A 26,089-nucleotide genomic window follows, 5' to 3' on the forward strand; every position below is an offset into this window, starting at 1 on the left:
GCCAAATTCTGATGTTGAACTCTTGTATCCTTTTATGCCATTGGGCACTAGACTCCTGTAAATGACTTGAAGGGAGGCCTAGTAGGGATCAGCAGTGGTGGGTAGGGACCCCAGTATATACTACATTCTTGAAAAGTGAGGTGGCAGGCACTGGTATATACAGTTTGGGAGAGCCCAAGTGGCCAGAATTCTACCTAGAGATTCTGTCCAGTGACTGTCCTATCCCTATACCTGTCCAGTATTCCTGAGAAGACACAGTATCTTCCTAGGCTGAGTTCAAGTGACAAAATGCCTGGTAATTTCTAGTAATTACAGGAAGCAGGTGTCAGGTTAAGCCAATGCCAGCTGCCCATGTTGGGGCTGCCTAGTGGTCGCCGAGTGTATCCTCATGGTCGATTGGATGTATCGCACGCATCTGCCTCACCTGCCATGACTTTGATGTTAATGGAGTTGGTTCATATGTCTGAGGCGTGCCGTCCAATTATGAGCATCCTCTGTGTCCCATGGGTCCCGAGTTTCTGTGGGCTCCGCCACCCCTACACCCTTGCCTGTTCCACCGGGATGGTGGCTGCCAGCCTGGTTCGGCCACATGTCCGTACGTCGCCCGAGTAGTCCACAACAGAAAGATAAAAATCAACACAAGCACTAGGACCAAGGGGCTTCACCTGGTCAGATCGGCTGCCCCCCGCCGAACTGCACTCGTTCTCCAATAATAACTCACCCTCTGTGGGTCAAAGAGTCCCTTGGGAGGGCTTGATCGCGTTCTCCCTCCTTCTGTTAAAGCTCACTGTGAGCTGTGCCCCTATTACAGGAGCTACGGTACCCTGATTCAGATCAGGCCTTTCTAATACAGTCTTTACGGTACCCAGCTCCAGCCAGGTTCTCTCTGCTCCCTGCCAGTAAATCAACAGTCCTATACCTCTTCCGGGCCACTGTTTAGCCTCGAAACCCCGGCTGGGGCTTAGCCCTTTTCCAGAAGCTCCTACCGGCACTCAGCGTTGCTCGCATCCTCTGCAGCGTATGCCGGCCTGCTCCATCACCTCCACGTCCTTCTTCCGGTTCCTCTTTGCCCTCCTTGTCGGCACCAGGCTCTATTTTATGCCGGCGGAGGAAGTGTTGGCCCCTCCCTTCCCTGCACACCTGGGTAAGGGGGGTTTCTGCCTGTCTCCTTGGGGCTGTGAGCCTGGGGTCACTGGCCCTCCGTCCCAGATGGGAGCCAAGGAGCCCGCTGGCTCTTTCTCTCCCTCACAGGAAGCTATATTTGTATGGAGGCTTCGAAAAGGACAGAGAACAGTGTAAGACTGTATCTGTATTATTTTCATTTTCAGAACTAGTTGTACTTCATAGTAATATTAGCAAGTTGTCATCTTCCTATTTCTTCACGTATCTGATTTGATGAACATGGTGGAAAATGTCCCTCTCAATGCTGTTTCTTTCACTTTCATGTAAGGGTTACTGATCAACATATGCTGGTGTTCTGGGTAGGAGCATCAGAGGTTTTAAGCTGCATTTTTATCACTCACTTTCTAGCTTGAGCTACCTCTTCAGGTCCACTTAGAACAGCCCTGGAATGGTTGCAAGTTGACAGGCCCTCAGATGGTTTTATGGCAGTGCAGAATAGCTGAAACAAATTGTGTTTGTCTCTGTCTTCAACCATCTCTTGCGTCTTGAAGATAACTGACGTATTACTATTTCTTCTCCATGCCAGATCTGTGCTCATTCAGTAGGGCAATTCTAGGAAGGAGGGTATTTTTATATTCCTGTCTACATCTCCATATTGTAACATAACCATACTATATCACAAGTTGTAGAATCTGGTCCATGGTGAAAACCTCTTCATTTCTTCCTTTTTTTATTTACAGAGCCTGGCACCATGATCCCTTGTTGGGTCTCCAGTAATAATTTCTGAAAGGTATTGAACAGTGTGCAGGGAACTCTGGATTGTACATCTGAAGAACAATATCACTCACTTTATAAGAAGACTGGGTCCACACAGTACTGATGTGATTACTTCCGTTTTCAGTGTAAACTTTACTGCTATAATGATACTGATACAACTCCTACTGTAGATGCAGTTATGCTAGTTATAGCATATATTAATATAGCTTATTTCCCTGTCCGTACAGGAGTATTCTAGTTTAGTTACTTCTTTACTGTATAGTCACATCCATGTTCGCAAGAAGTGTGTACCATTTTAACCATATTGATATGGTTAAAATGATACCATTTTTTGTGGGTAGATAGAATGTAAGAGGGAAAATTGTTGTGTGTCACTTTCTGTAAATTTGCAAGAAAAGGAGAATGTCTTCAACTTTTAGGAAATTCTGGAAAATCAAAAAGTTTTTCCAGAGAGAAAAAAAATATTAATTTTAGGATCTGAAAACCAAGAATGTTTTCAGCTTCAAGGCATTGAATTTGTAGAGCTGGTCAGTTTAAGATTAAAAAAAGAGAAAACTGGAGGTAGCAAGTCAGGCCTTTCATGTTCCACCCAGCCACTAACTTGGTTATCCTGCAGCTGTAGTAGCTTTTCACTAAAGGTTCAAATGAAAAATTAATAGGTTGAAGACACATCTGCCTTTTTCCCCCCTCTAACCTTAGCTTCTCTCCCAGCCTCTAAAATAACATTTTTGATAAACTCCAAAGTATGTTGTGTATAAATGTATATTTTAATGTAAAGTTTCATATTTAAATAACTGCTTCCTTTAAAGGGCCATGTCTCTTATTTTATGTGTATGTGTGAATTCAGTGTGGGTGAAGGATGTTGAAATACCAGCCTGAAGCATGAATTTCTGGGTTTACTTAAAGAAGAGGTGTAGTACATCCTGGGAACAGATTAACTTATTTTAAATTAACAAGGTTCTTTGGGTTAATCTGATATCTTTTATTAGACTAACTCAAGTAACTGGAAAAAAATCTTCTTTGCAAGCTTTCGGGTATAAATACCCTTCGTCAGGCTGAGGAAGCATCTGCAGTTGGTGTATACTCTTCCTGGATGGAATGAATAGTAAAAAATCTAGAGATTGGTATGCATGCAAGAAAGCCAGTCAGTGTCAATGTAAATTAAGGAGTCAATGGATGAGAGACAGGTTGGGGTGGGTGGGGAGGGGAATGAATATATTTGATAAATAGTGGAGGGGTACCTGGGGAATCAGATGTTAGGCAGGTTATAATGCATCACAAATCCAATGTCCATATTTAGAATCAATGAGTTGGAAGGGACAGATCATCAAGTCCAACCCCCTGCCATGGGCAGGAAGGAGCACTGGTGGTGGGAGGGGTCATAAGACCCCAGCCAGGTGCCTATCCAGTCTCCTCTTGAAGATTTCCAGGGAAGGTGAGAGCACCACCTCTCTGGGAAGCCTATTCCAGGCTCTGGTCACCCTTACAGTGAAGTAGTTCTTCCTAATCTCTAACCTAAACCTATCCTCCCTCAGCTTGTGGCCATTGTTCCTAGTGACTCCAAGGGGGGCCCTGGTGAACAGACTTTCCCTGAGTCCCTGATGCTGGCCTCTGATAAGGTTGTAGGCAGCCACAAGATCCCCCTCAGTCTCCTCTTGTGGAGACTGAAGAGATTCAGGTCCCTCAGCCTTTTCTCATAGGGCTGGCCACAGAGGCCCTCAACCATACGAGTGGTCCTCCTCTGGACCCTCTCCAGGTTTATATCTAGTCCATGATTTTTTGTATCCAGTAGGTCGATAAAGTGAAGTTTGTAGGCTTGTCTGTGAAAGGTGTTTTGTAAATTCCCTTTGAGGATTAGAACTGAGAGATTGGAGAGAGAGTGGTTTTCTTGTGAGAAACATGCCCACACAGGTAACTGGGTATTTGTGTCTTTGATAGATTTCAGGTGTGCATTCATTCGGGTGCACAGTTGTTGTTTGGTCTCTCCTACATATTTTCCATCAGGGCATTTGGTGCACTGGATGACATATCTTACATTTCTGGAGGTACAGATGTAAAATCCAGGAATGCTGATGGCTCTGTTGTGGGGTGTAGTTATTGGGAGGGGGTAGGTAGAGATGTGTTGGCAAGTTTTACATTTCTTGTCATGGCATGGTCTGGATTCATTCGGTGTGTTTTGGGCCATAGGAAGTTTGCTTCTGGTGATGAGGTTAGTGAGGTTTGGTGCTTGTTTAAAGGCTACAATGGGTGGATCTGGGAAGATGTTATTAAGAATTGGGTCCTTGTCTAGTATGGATTACAGCTGTTTGAGGATTTTCCATATAGGGTCCAGTGAGGAAAATCCTCAAACAATTGCAACCCATACTAGAAGAAGACCTAATTCTTAAAGAAGAGCAGCAACCCCCAAAAATGCAAAGCTGGATTGAGACCACCTACTTGATTTACATATACCACTACATGCTCATCAGGGAGTGAATGCTTTTATTCACTCTGGACATCTTAGCAGTGAACAATTCTAGTCCAGTGTTTATCAGGTTTTCTCCACTGTATGATCTACTTTTGAAGGCAGAGACCTCCTCCCCTCCCAGCCTTGGTCCCATATATTGTTTGTGATAACCAGAGAGCTTCCTAACATAAATTTTTATTAACACAATATAAGGGGTTAAGGTAGAAAAATAATTCACTTTATGAATGTGACTTGCTTGCCACCAAGTTTGTGTTTTCCTATTAGTACCCCTTCTGTGTGCTTCCCTCCCCTGAGGGTAACTTGTTAGAGTTATTTGTACTGAATCCTCTTTTTTACTTTAGCCCTCTCTGCCCTCATCTTCTCAAGTCACTCTGAAGTCTGGTGCTGTTCTGCTTTCTGTTTTACTGCTTCTTCAGTTCTGGTGTCATCAGGATATGATGATTGGATTTAAATCAGTGGAAGACTCACAAAATATGCCTTATTATTACACTTTACTGTCTATGCAATTGAGCAAATAGGCAAAAGCTCTGCTTGAAGCTTGAGTAATGAAGAATTCATTTTTAGGGCAGCAAATACATGTTTTATCACAGTTATGGAACAGATCCTTGAGCTGCCTGGAAATATTCAATGGACCACTGTTTGGTTACCCATCAGTAACAAAATAAACACCATCAGCCCAATGGCTACAGCCTTTGAGATGTTCCATAAACTATTACTTTTAATGATCAATAAAAATGTCAAGTTGCACATTTATAATTTTGACAGATTATCAATTTAGTTTTGTAATGTTCATCCATTTTCCTCTTCTCTTTTCAATTGAGACATAGGCTTTAAAGAGAAAAGATTGTCAATATCCTATTTACCCTAATTATTGAATGGAAGGCATTGCTGAGTCTGTGCTCAGGTATGTTGAAATCTGAAAAAGCAGCCCTAATTAAAACTTTTCCCTTTCAGATTATGAATACTTAACCTGGTCTGCTCAGGTTCAAGAGCTACATTTTGAGATGTGAGAGTTAAGCTTCCATATATTTAACTACTTTAATACAGGAAAAACTAGTTTCCAAAATGAAAAAAATGCTACTTTTCAGAATGCAATTTGCCTTTTAATTGATATTGTAGTCTCTCTTGCTTGTTTATGCAGCAAGCATAGACATTTACAGTGAAAGTACAGAAAATCCCAAGGTTTCCTTGGAATAACTCAGTAGCTATTATGTTTCATGCAGTCATTATTTCTATAGATAATGCTGGTTTCTGATTATGAGCCAATATAATACTGAGTGAATGGCTGGGGCCTGGCCACCACATACTTTGCATGACATAGTGGATCTGTGAAAATTCACATCATTCGTCTTTCGTCTGTCATTCACTGTCCACATAGCTATTGTGGCTCATTTACAGGCAGTTCTTTGTTTCCTTGGGCTAAAGTGTTATCTGAAGGTAAACATTCTTCTGTGAATGTAAACCTTGTACTCATCCACTTTCAAACTGCAGGGTTATTGACATCTGAGGTTCCAGGAAGTATATCAGCATGAAAGGGTGGTGCCTGGCTAACTTGTTCCAATGCATTCTTGATCTTCCTAGTGAAGAATGGCATTTCTCAATGCATATTCCTTTGTGGCTTCCTTTAAAAGTTGCTTTTGAGCTGTTTTGAAGTATGCCTTTCTTTGAATGGGAAGTAGCTGAACACCTTGTGCTGTGAAGGATGAATATTTTGGTCTCCTGCTATCACTGCATGTCATCAGGAAGCTTTTATTCCCAAATATTTCAACAGTAATTCAAAAGGAGAAATGCATACCAAATAAACACTATGGAAATAGGAAAACCCATGATAAATTAGATAATGATTCATTATAATTGAATGTGGTAGGTAGGAAAAATGTGATTTGCAAGAATGTCATTCCTCATAATGAAACGTTAAAAAGAAGATTAGACCACTAATGTGACATTGTTTCAGTATAGATAAGATAATGATTTCCAAAGAATTTGGGTGCCGTCAAATAGGTGATAAAATGGAAAAATAGGTTACCCATCTAGGCTGAGAAAGACAGCCTCCAGTATCTTTCATATTTTTGTAACCCTGCTGTTGTCTCCTTTCAAAATGCAGGTTGTATTCTGTCTCTGTTGGGTGCATATGTAACTATCTCTGTAACGAAACTCTAGACTTCATATATGCAAGCCTGGTACCACTTGTGGTAGAATGGAGTAGGTATGTTAAAAATGGGACAGTGCAATGGAGTACAGGTTCTGTGGCACTGGGATTGATGATCAATTCCAAAGAGTTTATAATTGATCCATTTGTTGAGCCAGGCACATGCACTTGCAGCAGCTCAAATAGAAGCAGTGCAAATTTAAGCTGGGGCTTTTTGCCTGAGTGCACTTGCCTGGACATGCACTTTGGTGTGGGGCAAATTGTGCCACTCGGGGCAAAATAACCCTGCCTGGCTCCTTCTGGATCTGCAGCCAGGGGGAGCTAGAGCCTGGGTCCAGCACCTGTGTTGGCCCCAGCAGTATAAAAACCTGCACTGACAAACAGCTCAGGGCTACTCACTCTCAGGAGCTTCTGAGTCCTGGCCAATTGGTACCTGGGGACACTACCCTGTGTGCGAGCTGGACTGCTGAAGCAGCCCTGAGAGTTCCCTGCACCCTCTACCAACTGCAGCAGTCTGGCAGTGGGGGCTGCTGCCTGGCTATGACCTGCTGCCACCTGCGACAGCATGTGGTCCCAAGGCTACATGCCTGCCAGACCCGGATGGGGACTGCATGGCCATTAGAGGTATCTGCACTTCTGGGTCAGCCACCAGTGGGTTGTGGCAGCTCAGTTGGCCTTTGTGCAGCACTGCTGTCATGTGTGCCACTGCCTGGCCATCTGGGCAGCTATCACCTGGAAGATGTTCTCAGGGTGATGGCCTGCTTTGAACTGTCAAAGCATGTCCTCCTGGCCCCAAGTGGCCAGGTCAGCCACCTTCAGCTGGGTCCTGGGTGCCAGCTCTGAGCAGGCTTCTCTCCCTGGGTCCTGCCACTTGCCTCACTAGCAGGAATTCTGGTGTTACCTATTTAAAAACTGCAAAATCCCTGATAAAAATATCCCAAAGTCACTCTTTAAAATACCACCAAATCCATGTTCTTCCACAAGTAAAACAGAAGACAACTAGACATACAAATATATATATATATATAGAGAGAGAGAGATCAAATCAGTTGGGCAATGTTTTATTGATATATTTACAATTTTAAAGCAATTTGGAAGCCTACCAGTGCCTCATAAAATAAATTCTAAATAGCTATACAGTTGGCATTAACTATTGACTTTTGGCTATTTTGTCAGACCTGCCCCAACCCCCTTCACTCACCAGGAAGTACAGCATGGAGCAGCACTGATATGCCAGTGTCCTGCCCCTGTCTTTGCTCCTCACTCTCAACCCACAGCCTTCCCCCCACTCTGGTCCCCTCACTCCTGACCCACAGGGCCAGGTATGTGGGTGAAGGGCTTCAGGGGGTGGGTTGGGGGTGTGGGGTCTGCGGGTAGATTGTAGGGGGACTGTGGGTGTGGGAAGGGCATTTGGAAGGCGTGACCAGGAGGGGTGGGCCCCTGCCCCCACAGGACACAGCCCCACCACACAGCTCATGGACTGCTCCCCCCAACAGGGGCCCACAGCCCCTCAACATGCTATTTCCACCCCCCCCCGCATGCTCCACATGCTCCCTGCCCAGCCCCAGCCCCCACTTGCTCCCCATCATTTCCTTGCCCGGTCATAGCCCCTGATCCCTGCCCAGGCCCAGCATTCCCCCCCATCAAACTAAGGTGCCCACATTTAAGGTTCCCCCCATTTAACTAGCCCAGGCTTCATGTGGATACATGCTTTCAGACCCTAGGGGGAGGAACATGTGGGACAGGAAGCCCTGGTGATCTGGAGACTCAGGATTACAGGATTATACATGCAACTAGAGTGCAGCTGCGGACTTTGTCCCATATAGCTGGGACTCTGGGATGGTACCACAAGATAATATCTGGTTGGCGTGGGGGAGGGGCATAAAGGGAGGCAGAGCCCCAAGAACACCCATATCCACAAGGGTTGTTGCTGACACTCTAGAACCCTCCCTATAACCATAAAAGATCAAGGCATGGCAGGAAAGTTGAGGGGTACACCCTGTGAGTGGAATGCTCCAAAGACATCACTATATGGCCCTAGCTGGTGTTTGCACAGAGAGAAGTCCTCACAAGCCCTAACTTGTTTCATGTAAAGGCTTACACTTCCATGGCAAGATGCCTCCTGCCTACCTAGTATCAGTGGCAGCAGCGGTGAAGAGTTGTGCTCCATATTGGTGCTGGGCAGGCAGGGGGCACCTTGTCATGGCAGTGTGGCCATCATGGGGCTCCCAGCAGCAGCACTGAGCCTCCCCACCCCACTCTGATATGGAGGCCCGACGGGGAGAGGAGCAGGGCAGGGAGCCCAGAACTCACAATAGGCATCCTACATCTATCTCTGCCCTGCACACAAATCTGGGGGGCACAAGCCCCCCTATGCCTCTCTTCTCGTGAGTGTGCAACCCCATTTTTTATCATAATGACCCCAAATTGGGTCATGACCCCAAGGCTGGGAACTGCTGATCTAACACAGCCAGGGCCTCAAGCAAAACTCATTTTTAAGGTGCAGAGGAGAAGGAAATGGTTTTGCAGCTAATGATTTGAAACAGGTTTTTTGCATGTTATTTCTAATTCATTCTATGTGAAATTAACACAAAACTGAAGTGGATAAAAAGAATTACAAAAGTCCTAGATATTTTGATTCTGGGTTTATTGAAGTAAAGCTCATTAAGGAATTAAACACTGGCTTTGAGAACATTCACATGTATGTCTCCAAAGCAACCTCTGAAAGACAGTGAAAAAGAAGAGAAGATGTCCATAAATCATTGGAAGGGTAGATAAACCACAGACCATTAAGTCTGCAACAGAGCAAGACCTATTACAGATGCATGAGAAATAGAGGACAATCTGTTCTGAATTTCCGATTTCCAAGCATGTAATGGTTGCCCACCAATGAAATGTCTAAGGAAACCTCTTCAGTGTTCTGTAGGCATGTGACCCTGGGTGCATCCAAGGAGACTGTCTTGAAAATTATTCTTCAGTGTACAGGGTGTGTAAATGGAAGAGAAGGAGCCATAGAAAAAAGGCCTGATAACCCATGCAGCAGAAAATGAAGAGGACTCCTTTAACAAATGAATTATGCATGTGCTTAACATTGAACTAATGAATAATCCTATTGACTAGAGTTAATTAGAGTAACTAAAGTTAACACTAATTGAATTGTGCAAATGAATTGAGATTACAATGATGGCTTCTACATTTTGCTCTCAGATATAGACCAGTATTAAATAATAAAATATTGAGATAGTTATGAGTCATGTCAAATACTGTTATGTATGGAAATGATGAGGGAAAATCAGTTGCTGTGAAGTTTCTAGACCAGCCCCCTCTTTTCTTAGTATTAATGGGAGTTATGTGCTAATCTGCTATGGATGGTGCTAAAAATTCAGTTTTTTTCATGTCACCAAAATATGGAAGTATAAGAAATGATAGGACCAATGGTATTTTTTTCTTTTTTAATATCATGGTAGAATATGTCCTTTGTAAGTCCTTTGAGATCTGATGTATAATTGGTAGATATAGCCATTCTTATTCTATACATTGCTAATGAAGAAGTAAGTGGAAGTCCTGTAGATTATGCAGAAAAAGACAAGTATGGATATGTCATTGTCAGAATCCTTTTTACAACATGGAAGAATTTTGTGCACTAGATCACAAAGCTTCTAACCATGAAGTCAATAGAAGCACATATTACTGAAGTTCTGTCAAAGTTAATGGAAGCACCAACTTAATGTTAAGCCTATGTTTCTGTGCTTTGCTGACTTCAGCAATCATTTAGTATGGTATTTGCGATCTTGCCCCACAATTGAAGTCAAACGTACTTTGTAATACACAGGGCTTCACTTATTTTGAATTCTGCATTGCTTGTCATTGTATTAATATTTGGAAAGGTATTTGAGTTTGGTGGGTTTTGTATTAAAAATATATAGCTAATAATCTCTGTTAAGATTTTAAATTACAAACAAATTTATTTTGGGCGGCTTTTATTAACTCTTGACATGTGAAAATTGTATAGTAATGTGGCAGGCCCATGCTTATCGTGTTGCTACTGGCCTGCCCTTCCCACCTAAGCATGCTGCACCAGAGTTTACTAGCCTGCCATGACTTGCTGTTACTTGAGTTTCCACTGGAGGATGTTGTTTAGTGTTTTCCAAAACCCTTGGTGCTTTGGCTGGTGCTTCTTCCGTGGGGCTTCTTACCTCCCCTTCACCCCACCCCTTTCTACTCAGGTGTTATGTCTTGGGTCTTAGCAGGATCTGGGTGTGTTGCAGGCACTGCCTGTTCCTCCTGGGTAGTCTGTCTCTGCTTCACTTGCCCAGCTGGTGATCCAAGTGTCTCCAATTGGAAAATGGACAACTCAACAATGCCCGGACTGAAATTCTCCCTAGAGTACAAGCAAGCAGGGCAGTGATGCTCACCATGTCAGGTGCCTCTTCTTTGGCACTTCATCCCCTACATGTGAAGTGCACTTTGCGGCTCTCACACAACTCCTACATCGGGGTTGTGTCCCCAAGAGCACTGGGCTTTGGATCAGCTGGCACCCAGCCATGTCTTATAGTGCCCTGTGGGGCTACTTCCCACACCCTTGCTACCCCTAGGGACCTGGCACTGCTTAACCATAGGTCTTAGCCAGAAGGCATACCAGCATGGTGGGTTCTGTAGCCTGGCTCCTCAGTGGGCTTGTGCCCATGGAGGGATCTGCTGATGCTTCCTGATGTCCTGCCCCAGCTACTCCATCTGTACCTGCAGGCTGAATCTGGTGTGGGTGTGGTTTCAGTAGGTTCCAAGCCCCTGGCTCCATGGGCAACTGCCCCTCCGCTGGAGCCTGGGCTCCTTCCTTCCTCACTTTGATCTGCTTGGGCCACATCTGGCTTTTGTGGGCCCCGCAACTTCAACAAATGAGGGCTCAGATGCAGCAAGGAAAGTCCTGCTGCAGTCTGAGCTGCTGTGCTGCTTGGTGGTCTGCCTGCTTGCAGATATACCAGCCCATGCCTGCCATGAGGGAGGCTTCTGGAGGCACTGTGGGTGCTCCCTCCTTCTTGCTTCCCCCCGGGCACAACTGCTCAGTTTCTTTTGTCTCAGGAGCCTTGAGGGACTGTAGGGTGCCAAAGCAGCCACTTGCAGACTGGCCAGCTGGGACACAGTGGCGTGGTGAGTGCGGCATGGACCTACCACAAGTATATATCTACACAGTCTGCACAGAACATGGGAACAGCACAGTAATGCCTAGTATTTGAGATGGGAAGCATTCCGATACAAATTATTTCCATACTTACCTTTATATTTTGAAGGGTGCATTCCCCCCAGTTGCTGTAGTGGGTATATATGAGGGAATGCAGGGGTGGTTACTGTTAACAGAATGAGAATGATATAATTGTCTAATCCCTCTCCTCACATTCTTTCTACAGGAGGACTAGGGAGAGGGCTTGTGGCTTCCACAAGAATGCTTCAACGTTAGGGCTGTGAGACGCTTCAGTCCCTGATTCGATTTGGCAGAGATTTGGCCTGATTCAGTGCCCAAATCTCTGAATCCAAATTGAATCAGATGACCCTTGAATCTCTCCAAATTGAATTGGAACCTTCCGGATCAATTCAGAAAGATCCGGTGATTCAGACATAGACACGGCTTTAAGTGTTTTCTCTACATACCTCAAGGTAGCAGGCAGCTCATGAACACTGCAGGGCTGGGGCACAAGGAGTGTCCCACAGAAGCACGGGGAGCTCCCAAGCACGCTCAGCAGCAGACCTGGAAGTGGACTAGAAGCACTTCCAGTCCTCTTCCAGGTCCACTGGAGAGTGTGCTGGAGAGCACCCAAATGCCCCTCTGGCTTGGCACCTGGTGCCTCCTGGGTCTGGGGGGGCACCCAGGGTCCCCCCTGTGGCTAATCATCAGGTCGGGGGGGCAGGGGGGCCCCTCAGCACACTCCCTGGTAGACCCAGAAGTGGATCAGAAGTACACCGCCACTTTGTCCCGGGGCATGCTCCATCCCCACCCACATAATTGCCTGCACATACCCCCTACAGCCTTTCTAAGTACCCCAGGGGTATGCATACCCCCAATTAATGACCCCTAGATAAATGTTTGGGTGCCTGTACACATGCAAGGACACTGCTCCAATGTGTGCTCCAGCAGCCTTCTTGTCTCGTGTATTCAACATCTCCATGCTTCAAAATGGCAGCGGGGTGCTTTAACTAAAGCTTATTGAATGAGCTTTAGTTAAAGTGCCCCCACTAGGGGTGCACCGATAGAGATTTTTGGGGCTGATACTGATAGCCCCAAAGGAGGCATATTGACTGATACTGATCTGATATCTGATACAGCTGCCATCAGGTGGTAATTCCAGTGTGGTGGAAGGGGAGGAGGGAGGGAAGAGGTATGGGGAGGCAGATCAATGCCTGCCACGGTGAGGGAGTGGGCAGGGGCAGGGACTGCCCAGCCATGAATAGGGGAGGGGGAGGGAAGGAGCCATGGCTCATGGGGTGGGGATAGCTCCTGCTGCTGCTTGCACCCTGCAAGGGTAGGGGTGGGGGGGGCCTGTGCCCCCAGATCTGTGTGGCACAGGATGGTCTGCAACTGTGGGGTGGAGGCAGATCCGGCACTGCACGGGGCTTTTCTTGCTAGGAGCTGGGCTCAGAGCTGGCTCCAGTGGCACTGAGAGGAGGCTGCAGCCACTAGTGGTGTGCAAAGTGGGCCATATTCAATTCTGATTTGGATTCAGCCTGATTCGAGGGACAGTGATTCAATTAGTTGATTTAAATCACTGTCCTGATTTAATTTGGCTGAATACAAATCTGAAGATTCGATGCTGATTCAGAGAATCAGGAATTCAGCCATAGACACAGTTTTAAGTGTTTTTTCTACATGCTTCAAGCTACCAGGTGCGACTTGTAAATGCTGAGATGGTGGGGTGGATGGAGCATCCTGCAGGAGCACAGGGAGGGCCCCTTGCATGTTTGGTGACAGACCTGGAAGTGGATTGGAAATACTTCCAGTCCACATCTGGGTCTGCTGCTGAGAGTGTGGGGGACCCCCCCACCATATACCCTCAGCTCAGTGATCGGCAACAGGGGGGACCCCGGGTGCCCTGCCAGGCCCAGGAGGCACCAGTTTCCAAGCCAGAGGGGGTGGTGGGATGGTTCCTCGTGCACTCGGCTGTGGACCCAGAAGTGGATCAGAAGTGCTTCTGGTCCACTTCCCGGTCCATTGCTAAATGTGCTGGGGACTGCTCTTCCCCCAGCCCCGTGCTCCTGTGGGACATTCCATCTACCCCACCAACTCAGCATTCACGAGCCGCCTGGCACCTTGAGGTATGTAGAAAAAACATTTAAAGCCATGTCTATGTATGAATCATTGAATCTCTCTGAATCAAATCGGAGAGACTGAAGGGTCTCCTGTTTCGATTCAGATTTGGAGATTTGGCCGCCTAGTAGCCACCCCAAATTTGCATCTCTCAGAGCTGCCCTAACTAAAGCATCCACTTCCCCACCCGAGCAGGTAAGTCTACCAGGCCATAATCTATGCTCTTTTACACCCTGGATAAGCCCAGTGGAGTCAGTGTAGCAGGTGAGAGTGTGGATGTAGTGGGAATTTTGTAGTTAAACACAAAAGGTTCTGCTCCTGGATCATTGGTTATCCTGTAAGTGCACAGAGCCACTGGAGTTTTCTGTGTCAGTCTTTAAAGGCGGGGGTATTCTCTGAGTTCCATTTTCTAGGTCTCATAGATCTGGCACAGTGAAACAGCATGTGTGACAACATACGGGTTTTATCAGCCAGGAATGATCAACCAGTTTAGAATCCAGAGAGAGCAATGGGGAGCTCAGGCCATTTTAAATAAAACTGAGAGTTGTCATAATGTAGGGCAACTAAATTAAATTACCACAAATTGAAATTGAAGAGATTTGTGTTACACAATGTGCTGCAACAAGCCAAAGACTAAAAGTCAGTTTTAGTCTAAAGTTACATATTAGCAAATTTACAAGCAACGATTATGTAACAATATATATGCAGAGATGTAGCCTACACTTTAAAAAGTCCCTCTAATTGTAATGGATAATTTTTATTTCCCAGACCTTTTTATTTGCAGTGTTTACTTTGTAGGATATGTCATTTATTAAATCAATCTTATTGGATTTTTTGAAAACATGTAGATTGAAAAAAGTGTGCACCCAAAGCACACAATCTCTTGTGATCTCTCACCCGGCCAACTCAAAGAATACCAAAGGGTATGTGTGTGGGGGACATATGGCTAAGGTAGAAGACAACAACATATGTCTTTAGTATGCCTTTACCATGCCATGAGCTTAGGCAGCATCTGTTATTTGTTTAAACAGCATTTTTTCTTTTTTCAGGGGGAGGGGAGACTTAGTCTGTTTAAAATGAACCTGCAAATGGGGAGACAGAACAAGTCTGTGTCCCTTTTGGCTTCTTTATGTCTAACAAAGGATTGAGGGTATTTTTTGCTTGCTTTTTGCCTTAGAAATAACAGGAATGTGAAATGTTAATGTCCCTGTTTTGCTACCAGACTTTGGGTGATTGAGATATGCAAACTTAGGATACTTGCCAGCTTTGAATTGTAGGGATGGTGGGTATTGGACCTTTAACATAGAAAACATTTCTCCCAGTGTGAGGGAGTGGGGCCTAGGAGCAGCCGTGAACTCCCTAGCGCCCCCTACTCAGGCTGTATTCAACACCCTCAGAATTCTCGCCCGCCACGACTTTGATCTAAAATGAGTTTTGATGGGAGGCTGCCTTTATCCCCCAGCCCCTACCCCAAAATGAGGTACTTCTATGCGCCCCCGCCTTAAGGGGCTATGCGTGCCTCCAAACCTCCCCTTTAGCATGCCCCAAGCCTCGCAGCTGTTCCGTGGGATGTTGTACGGTCCCCTGCCCCCCTGGGCTCGTCACCCACCTGGCACCCCCTGGGCCGGGCTCCTACCCACCGGCCTGTTACCGGTGCCCCCAGGCCTGTCTCGCCGCTGTCCGGCTACTACCAGCGCCCCTGGGCCTGGCTCATAGCCGCCACCTCGTTACCAGCGCCCCTGGGCCTGGCACGCTCTTGTGCTACTCCTCAGCCTGTTGCCCCATTCTGGAGCCTATCGCCCACCTCTGGGCTTCCCCGCCCCTCTCGGGGTCTCTGCCATGCCTCTCAGCCCTCTCGGGGTCTCTGCCACGCCTCTCAGCCCTCTCGGGGTCTTTTGCCGTGCTCCCCGCAATTGCCACCCACTCTCGGGGTCTTGGCTGCGTTCACCGTGCCTGCCACCCACTCTGGGGCCTCGCCCCCTCTGGGACCTATACCGTGCTCCTCGCGCTTCGCCCCCTCTGGGGCCTCGCCCACTCTGGGGCCTATACCGTGCCTCTCGCACTGCGCTTTTCCCACGCTTGGGGCTCAGGTGGCCGAAGCCGTGCCTGGCCCCGTGACCCTTTCTTGGGCCATTTGCCCCACTGGGCAAAACACCACCCTTATGGGCTGGGGTCCGAACCCCGTACACTGCACTACTCTGGCGCAATCAGTTGTGCCCCACTGGCACTGTGCCCCTGCTGGGCACCGGGAACCCCCAACCTGCTGGGGAGCTCCCGTGAGGCCTCCTCACTCCCCTACAGCCTCACCTGGTCCTCCGGTGTAAACTGTAACCGAAACTCAAGCCACCTGGCTACAACGTAAACACAGAGCCTCCTTGCTTAAGGCAAACACCAAGCCCCTCTAGGGCTTGCAATCATACCTTCCCTTTAGGGTGTTCTCATCCCTGGCATCATCGCAGCCAGTCAGCGCAGCCAGGCTGCAACCACCAACTCAGGCTGCTCCTGTGGCATCCAGAAGGGAACTGCTACTGGGCCCAGGCCTGAGCTGTTATAAAGGGCCCTGGCCCCTTCCAGTCACCTGACTGGCTGGTTGCCCTAGCAACCCGCAGCTGCACTGCCCTGCTGATTGGCAGCTCTGTCAAACAGCACTTGAGCTGCCCTGGTGACTGACAGCTCACCTGCTCTCCTTCTCAGGCACGGAGCACCCCAGTGCCTCCGTGACACCCAGCTTTTTCAGTTAAATGTTGCTTTTATTTCTGTTTATGTTAGGGCACTTCTTGGATCCAAATGAGATTAGAGCCTGCAGGGCTGCGTCATGTCATAGGCCTCACTGACACTCTTGCATTCGGCAGCCTTGTTATACAATAGCACAGTTCAAACAGAATCACACATTTAGCTGAGAGTACTGATCTGCAGATTTGTCTTTTGCCCACGAGGAGTCACTATTGAGGTGCCTCATGTTCACCCTGGCCATTTTGGAAGAAGCCTTAAGGAGACCCAGTGAGGGTCAGGAAGGGAGAGGCCCATACTACTTCTTTCCTATCCTGTAGCTAGCTGCATCAGGCTTTCCTCATCCCTTTCCTACCTTAAGCAGATGCCTTCCCCTAATGTCTTGTTCCTTGGTACCCACATACTTCACAGGAGCCCTTGCCACTGAGGACCCTCCATAGCCCTCCTCCCAAGCTACCCCCTGACTTTTCACTGCAGTCTCCAGGCGCACTCAAGCACTCCATAACGTTTGCCCAGATTTGTGCAGCTCCTTGGCCTCTCTCCTCCACTGCTTAGAGCAGGGTGGGTCAACCAGATTTTGTGGTTATCTGCCAATATTTAAATGAACTGATTTAAAAATATCATACAGGAAGCAACACCATACATGCAGCTGTAGCCCAGGTTTACTAAGCAAGTAATAATACAGGAGTAGACTTGGTCTGTGAAAAAAAATTGCATCCTATCTGAGTTAATCAAGTTTCATTTGTAAGATTTCTCTGATGTCACAAATCTGCTATTTTTCTAGTTGACCAAATAGTTTTACAGGAAAACCAGAATAGACATGAATTTCTGACACCCTTATTGTTTCATTTTTATTTTTTATAATGCATCCAAGCTCAGAACCCTTTAAGAAACTTTTCAGACCTTTTTTAGGAATCGTAAGATGCATGTTAAGGTCACTTGAGCAGTATACTGGAGTTACTAATGAGCTTAAGTCACTTCCAAAATGCCCATTTCAAATACTTTTGGGGCATGATGTTAAATGTTACAAAAATTAGGATACAGCTCCAGATCTAAATTTTGGAGCTGATGCTCATGTCTTATATATTGGACAAAAATTACAGATCTGACCACTCCAAATTTTGGGAAGGTTTCGATCTGTATCTAACCCCAAACATCACTGCTCATCTCTAAGTTTGAATGTCCAGATTTATGAAAGAACTAAACTAGAGCTGGTAAAAAGTATAATTCATGGATTTTTTTTTAAGGAATTCAAATTTAAAATGTAATTTTTTTTCACGTTTTGGGTTTTTTTTTATTAATATATTTTAAAATTATGAATGCATTTGGAAATTTAAACCAGAATTACTTTTGTTGCAGAGGGAAAATCTCAAGTCATTTTTTAAAGTTTTTTCCTTTGGAAAACATATATAAAGTATATTGCCAATCTCAAGAATTCAAAAATCATGACTTTTTAAGCCAATAAAGGATGGGTTATTTTCCTTTACTATATAGTTTCTCTGCTTTAAGACATCCACATTTCCAGCTGTTTTCTGCATCTGTTAGACCTAGAATATTACTTCTTTTCTAAGGAAAGCCTAGATTTTCAGGTACTACTTGACTCCAAGAAAAATATACAGTATGGTAAGGGATTCAATAAAGTTGCATAAGGTTGAAATAATGAGGTGGGGGAAAGATTTTTTTTTTTCAGTGTTTTTTCCTCAGGGTACCAGTTTCTTCCAGTCTCTCCCTTCCACACATTCCCACCTTTTACTGTTTAAAAAAAAGTACTGAGAGAGGAGAGATTTTTAAAACATTTTTTGTTTTTTCTAAAATATTTTGTTTTGAAATTTAATAGAAATAAAATATATTGTTTAAACAATTATAATTCACCATTAAAATATTGCCATTAAAATTATTTTTCATCAAAAACTATACCATGGAATGCAGTCATTGAGAATGAGGGCCAGGGAAAGTGTTTGTTGCATGTGGCAGCAGACAGTTGCACAGAAAAGCCTACATAAAATAGAAAAACATTTATTAGTACTAAACTGTATTTAGTGGGTCCAGGAAGTCTATATTGATGCTTCCCATGTTCATCAGCCTAGCCATAATGGCACGGCTTTCAGATCCTTCCATCAGCTCTTTCTGTTGTTTCATCAAATCCAATCATTTATTTTAATGTACAGATAAAGAAAGGACTGTATTTATAAGCTACAGGTTAGGATAAGGTCCACTAAACTAGTGTAAGAAACAGGTAGCAAAGAGAAGGACTGATGTGACCAAAGAGAGGCCATCTATAACCAGTTTTACCTGTGTCCCTCTTCAAACATTTGCTGGTGGGTACAGGGGAAGTCATGTGACTTATTGAAAGGTGTTGAACTTCTCTAGTATTAGCTTTTTTACTGCAGCCAGACACATAAATAGAGTTAGAATAGGCTCAGACCATATCTCATTGGGTCAAGTTGCTTTGTTCCAGTACTCAGCTTAGTCTTGAAGACACATACAGTCAGTCCTGGAAAGCTTTGAACAGGACATTCATCCTTCTGTCTGCCGCACTTTGGGTCTAGTTTAAAAAATGGGCCTCCTAATAAATGCCCTCATTTTACATTTGGATGTTCAACTTGGAAATAAGGCAGACTAAATCTGACTAGCATTAGGTTGACTGTACCAAAACTGAAAATAAATATATTTAAAACATAGAATAAGTAGCTGTTGCTTTTGTGGAAGAGCTTTAAAAGGCTAGTATAAGAAATATAACTGGAAGTAGTAAATATATTTAAAAATCACAATAGCATGCGCATTTTTAAACTTCTGGTTCAGTGTAAGTCAGTATATTAAGTCCTATAGTTGGAGACATTTTTATTCCTGGCGATAAGAATGAATAAAGTACACAAGTAATAAGCATTATCTACCTGTACTCCTACATGGGTATGTATACATGGAAATTGACATTGTGATTAGAGCAGCCTCACAGGCATGCATCTAGAAGTTGATATTTGTCAATATTCATCCCATGCTCAGAAAACTTTCCAAAGCTGTTCCTTTCTTCATAGTGTGGCTGATGGGATCATCAGGATTTAACATATAAATCAAATTAACTTTAGGAGTATAACAGTTTCACTTCTCTAAGACCTTGGGTGCTTTATCATTAACAAGATCATGACTACAGGGGAACTAGAACAAGAAGAAGGTTAAACATGGACTTGGACGGAAGAAGGAGACTTGGACATTTTGCATGCTGAAATAATTAGGACTTCCCTTTAGCGTGTTTGTGATCTGAATAAGCTGTATGTAAATGGCAGTTATTACAAAGTGGCATCTATTCATAACAAAAGCTGAAAGACCCAGAATGGAGGCAGTCTGGCCTCAGTTGGCATAGCTGGATGAGTGGGAAAGTGCATTTCCACAGGAACAAATAGCAGTAGCACACAGATTAATAGATTCATAGATGCTAGGGTTGGAAAGGACCTCAACAGATCATTGAGTCCAACCCCTTGCCTAGGCAAGAAAGAGTGCTGGGGTCAGATGACCCCAGCCAGATGCCTTTCCAGCCTTCTCTTAAAGACCCCCAAGCTAGGGGAAAACACTACCTCCCTTGGAAGCCCATTCCAGATTTTGGCCACCCTTGCCGCGAAGATGTTTTTCCTGATATCTAGCCTAAATCTGCTCTCTGTCAGTGTTGGGGTAACAAGGAACAATGGTCACGGAGGTGCCCTGGTGAACAGAGCATCTCTACTCCCTTGCTGCGTACCCCTAAAGAATTTGTAGGCAGCCACAAGATCACCTCTCAGCCTTCTCTTGTGGAGGCTGAAGAGGTCTAGGTCCCCCAGTTTCTCCTCATGGCTTGTCCTGTAAGCCCCTAACCATATGAGCCACCCTCCTCTGGACCCTCTCAAATCTATCAACATCCTTCTTGAAGTACAGTGCCCAAAACTGGATGCAGTACTCCAACTACAGTCTGACCAATGCCGCATAGAGGGGAAGTATCACCTCCTTCAATCTTATTTGGCATGCATCTGCTGATGCATGACCCAAGTGCCATGAGTGCCACATAGTTGTGCTGCTGCTACTTGTCCCTGGGGAATACCCCTTCATGTGTGCTCTGGTGCATGGCAAATTGCCTTTGGTGGTGTATGGAATCCTGGGGCCAGCAGACTTACCTGGGGTCCTGGGGGCCCCCTGGGGCTACAGTGGTGGCTATCCGGGTGCATGGAGCCTGGCCAGCAGCTGTTGCCTGGCCAGCAGCATGGCTCTGGCCATCTCTGGTTTCAGGTGATGTATGCTGCAGCCACGTGCACTGTCCCACTTTCTTTTTAGGCTTTTTTTAGATACTGTGATTTCCTGGTATATAATTTTGGCTCCGTACTGCAAAAAGGCAGGATGGAGAATCTTGGGCATTTTATGGCACCTCAAAAGCCTTTGAGGCACCATGAAGCACATATTCCCAATTGTCTGGATGTGCCCAGTGTTTCTGGGTTTTTTTTAGAGAGGATTTTTGAGGGGTGGGTGTTGTGATGACAGAAGAACAAATTATTACAAAAAGTCTTAATCCATTATAAAAAGGATATGTAAAAGTCTATCCATCCAGCACTGCCCAAACTGAATTCCATCCTGGGTTATCAGATGCCTTTTTGCCATGCATTGCTGACCTGTGTGCAGGAAAGTTGTATATTTATTCTTATATTACCAACTAGTAATGACAAGGTCTAGTCTGAGGGGCTAGGGACAGACATTAAAAAAGCCTGACCCTGAATTGATTCAGTCTTTTCAGGGTAGTCTAACCTGGCTACGCTAACTTAGTTTTGTAACCAGACAGACATTCAGTGCACATAAATCAGTTTGAAAATGGCTAAAACTGGTTTGAGAAAAACCTGGTTGAATGTAGTATCAGGCTTAACTGATTTGGGTCAACCTGGTTTATACAATGTCCTTCTGTGTGACGGCTGTAGATGTTGTAGGGCTTGCTACCACTGCTCTGAGTTCATTTTCCTACAGGCGGTGACAGGGTGGACCTTGGCTTTGGATCACCTGGTCTGCCAGGAAGTTGATCTTGTGTTTCTCACCTGCCATGATTTTGATCAGTTTCTGATCACTTAAACCAATTTATGTGTAATGTCTGTCCCTAGCCTGGATGTTGTCTGTTAGTAATGACGGAGGGTGGTAATTGATGGAAGTCAATCGTCATGGTACCCTGTGACCAGTGGGGTCCCCCAAGGCTCTGTCCTTGGACCCATATTGTTCAACATGTTCATTAATGATGTGGGCATTGGAGTCAGGAGTGGACTGGCCAAGTTCGCCAATGACACCAAACTTTGGGGCAAAGCATTCACACCTGAAGACAGGAGGGCAATCCAGGCTGACCCGGACAGGCTCAGCAAATGGGCGGACAAGAACCTGATGCTGTTTAACAATAAAAAATGCACATTTCTCCACCTTGGGAGGAAAAACCTGCAGCATCCTTATAGGGTTGGCAGTGCTACACTGGCTAGTAGAAGAAAGAGACTTGGGGGTCATTATTGACCACAAGATGAACATAAGCCTGCAATGTGATGCTGCGGCTAGTAAAGCAACCAAAACACAGGCTTGCATCCATAGATGCTTTGCAAGCAAATCCCGGGATGTCATTCTCCCCTTGTACTCGGCTTTGGTGAGGCTGCAGCTGGAGTACTGCATACAGTTTTGGGCCCCACAATTCAAAAAGGATGTGGAGAAGCTTGAGAGACTCCAGAGAAGAGCCACATGCATGATCAGAGGTCAGGAAAACAGACTTAACGATGACAGGCTGAGAGCCATGGGACTCTTTATTTAGCCTGGAAAAGCGCAGGTTCAAGGGTGATCTGATTGCCACCTATAAGTTTATTGGGGTGACCACCAGTATCTGGGGGAACGTTTGTTCACCAGCGCGCCCCAAGGGATAGTTTCATGGTTTCACAGTTAGTAGGGTCGGAAGGGACCTGAGCAGACCATCAAGTCTGACCCCCTGCCATGGCAGGAAGGAGTACTGAGGTCAAACGACCCCAGCAAGGTGATTGTTAAGCCTTGTCTTAAAGACCCCCAGGTTAGGAGCCAGCACCACTTCCCTTGGAAGTTGGTTCCAGATCCTAGCTGCCCAACAGTGAAGTAGCGCCTCCTGATATCTAATCTGAATTTACCCTCTGCTTGCTTGTGACCGTTATTTCTAGTCACTCCTGGTAGTGCTCGGGGAAGCAGAGACTCCCCCAATGCCTGCTGATCCCCCCTGACTAGTTTATAACATGCCACTAGATCCCCCCTCAGTCTTCTCCTGTGGAGGCTGAACAGGTTCAGGTCCCGTAGCCTGTCCTCATAGGGCCTGCCCTGCTGCCCCCTGATCATGCGAGTGGCCCTCCTCTGGACCCTCTCCATGTTGTCCACATCCCTCCTGAAGTGTGGCGCCCAGAACTGGATGCAGTACTCCAACTGCGGCCTGACCAGTGCCGCATAGAGGGGGAGTATCACCTCCCTGGACCTGCTTGAGGTGCGGTTGGCCTTCCTGACTGCATCCCCACACTGCCTGCCCATATTCATCTTGGCATCAATAATGACTCCAAGATCCTTTTCTGACTCTGCATTGATGAGAAGGGAGTTCCCCAGCCTGTAGGTATGGTGCTGGTTCTTCCTCTCTAGGTGCATCACCTTGCACTTGTCAGTGCTAAATCCAATCCTATTCTTGTCTGCCAACCCCTGTAACCTGTCTAGGTTTGATTGTAGCCTATTCCTTCCTTCTAACCTGCCCACATCCCCCCACATCTTAGTGTCATCAGCAAATTTGAATGGGGTGCTTTTTACCCCCTTGTCCAAGTCACTGATGAAGATGTTGAACAGTGTGGGCCCGAGGACGGAGCTCTGGGGGACCCCACTGCCCACGTCCCTCCAGGTTGAAAATGACCCATCTGCTACCACTCTCTGGGTGCGGCCCTCCAGCCAGTTGGCGACTCATTTGACTGTGTAGGTGTCAACACCACAGTCCCCCAGTTTCTTAATGACAGTGTCGAAGGCCTTCCGAAAGTCCAGAAAGACTATGTCTACTGCTACCCCTGCATCTAAGGATTTGGTGACCTGGTCGTAGAAGGCCATCAGGTTGGTCTGACAGGACCTGCCTCTAATGAACCTGTGTTGGTTGCCCCTAAGCATAATCTCCCCCGCTGGCCCCTTGTGGACATGTGCCAGAATAATTCTCTCAAAAAGCTTCCCTAGGATTGAGGTAAGATTAACTGGCCTATAGTTCCCTGAATCCTCCTTCCTCCCTTTTTTGAAGATGGGAACCACATTGGCCCTCTTCCAGTCCTCCGGATGATGAGATCAAACGGTTATAAACTACTGCAAGATTGTTTCAGGCTGGACATAAGGAAGAATTTCTTTACTGTCTGAGCCCCCAAGGTCTGGAATAACCTGCCATCAGAGGTGGTTCAAGCATCTACATTGAACAACTTCAAGAGTAAATTGGATGCTTATCTTGCTGGAATCCTATGACCCCAACTGACTTCCTGCCCTTCGGGCAGGGGGCTGGACTCGATGATCTTCCAAGGTCCTTTCCAACCCTAATGTCTATGAAATCTATGACACGGTTTAGTCTGTGGATGTTATCTGCTATGTTCCTTTGAGGGAAGAAGTCTGGTTTAAACTAAGTGATTAGATTTGGATATAATCCTTTCAGTAAAACTTAGCAAATATTTATGGATCCCAGGTAACAGAAGAAACATGGCTGTTCAAAGAGATGGTAGATATCAAACTTTTAAAGAAATAAAATCAGTTGATATTAGGGAGGCAATCAGGCCATCTTTAATCAAGCAAAGCTCCCATGCAGTTCAAATGGGATTTTGTTTGTGTAAGCATTGCAAAAAAGAAGTTAATTTTCAGGTCACTAGATTTATTAGATAAGTGTTATTATACTCTTTATTGGTGAAATCTGAATCTTGGTCCATGCATACAAAACATATTAAATGAGTAAAACAAAAATATGTACAATAAATGAATAAATACTAATTGCAGTAGTTTAACATTTAAAGTACTTTGCCTGCTACCTTATGGGGATCTTATTGTAGTCAGGTGACTTCCAGGAGAAACAGGATCTTGTTACATGGTAAGTTTAGGTGGCTCCTGGAGCTCTTAACCCCAGGATTGTCTGCATATTAACACCTGAAACTAGTTTCAAGCATTCATTAGGTGGTTCAAACTTATGCCACTCAAGGGCAGAATTCTCTGACCATAAAATCATAGTATCATAGAACGTTAGGGTTGGAATGGACCTCAGGAGGTCTTTTAGTCCAACGCCTCGCTCAAATAAGGACCACCCCTAACTAGATCATTCCAGCCAGGGATAGGTTGACCCAGGCCTTAAAAACCTCCAGGGATGAAGATGCCACCACCTTTCTACATATCTTGTTCCAGTGCTTCACCCTTCTAGTGAGAGAATTTTTCCTAATATCCAACCTAAACTTCTTTGCTGCAACGTGAGACCATTGTTCTTTTTTTTGTCATCTGCCACCACTGAGAATAGTCTAGCTTCATCCTCTTTGGAACTACCCTTCAGGTAGGTAAAGGCTGCTATAATATCCCCTCTTGGTTTTCGCTTCTGCAAACTAAATAATCCTGGTTCCCTCAGCCTCTCCTAAGGAGTCATGTGCCCCAGCACCCTAACCATTTTTGTTCCCCCCCCAATGGATTCTCTCCAACTTGTCCAAATCCTTTCTGTAGTGGGGGGGCGGGGGAGGTGGGCAAAAACTGGACACAGTACTTCAGATTGTGGCCTCACCAGTGCAGAATAGAGGGGAATAATTACTTCCCTCCATCTGCTCACAACACTCCTACTAATGCAGCTCAGTATGCTGTTAGCCTTCTTGACAACAAGGGCACACTGTTGACTCATATTCAACTTATTGTCCACTGTAATCCCTAAGTCCTTTTCTGCAGAGTTCCTGCTTAGCCAGTTGGTCCAAAGCATGTAGTGGTACATGCGATTCTTCTGAACTAAGTGCAGGTCTTTGCATTTGTCCTTGTTGAGCCTAATGAGATTCCTTTTCGCCCAATCCTCCAATTTGTCCAGGTCGCTCTGAATCCTAGCCCTACCCTCCATCATATCTATTATACCCCTCCCCTCCCCGCAGCTTGGTGTCATTTGCAAACTTGCATAGGGTGGTACAGTCCATCTCATCTTCCAGATCATTAATAAAGATATTGAATAAAACAGGCCCCAGGACTGACCCTTGGGGCACTCCACTTGATATTAGCTGCCAACTAGACCTTGAGCCATTGTTCATTATCTGTTGAGTCCAATGATCCAGCCAACTTCCTATTCACCTTACAGTCTATTCATCCAACCCACACTTCCTCAGCTTACTTGCAAGAATACTGTGGAAGACCATATTTTGAGCTATCTCACCAAGTCTCTCTTATTCAAATTACATCATAGCTTCTTGACTGTGTGAGGACTTCCAGTTCTTCTGCTTGTTTTCCAGGCTTTGTGTGTTTATGTACAGACATCTGACGGAACTAGCCAATTGCCCTGCTTTCTCAGGAAGAATGAGGAGGCCTCCCCTGTTCCTTC

General features: G+C 45.6%; 1 pseudogene; it reads right to left on the minus strand.

Annotated features, from left to right (window-relative positions):
- Positions 1-1,379: 1,379 nt before the first annotated feature.
- On the minus strand, positions 1,380-11,810 carry LOC149857233 (uncharacterized; annotated as a pseudogene).
- Positions 11,811-26,089: the final 14,279 nt, after the last annotated feature.

This window comes from Crocodylus siamensis, chromosome 9, assembly GCF_052110815.1.
Source record: "Crocodylus siamensis isolate JL-2025a chromosome 9, ASM5211081v1, whole genome shotgun sequence".
Classification (NCBI taxonomy): Eukaryota; Metazoa; Chordata; order Crocodylia; family Crocodylidae; genus Crocodylus; species Crocodylus siamensis.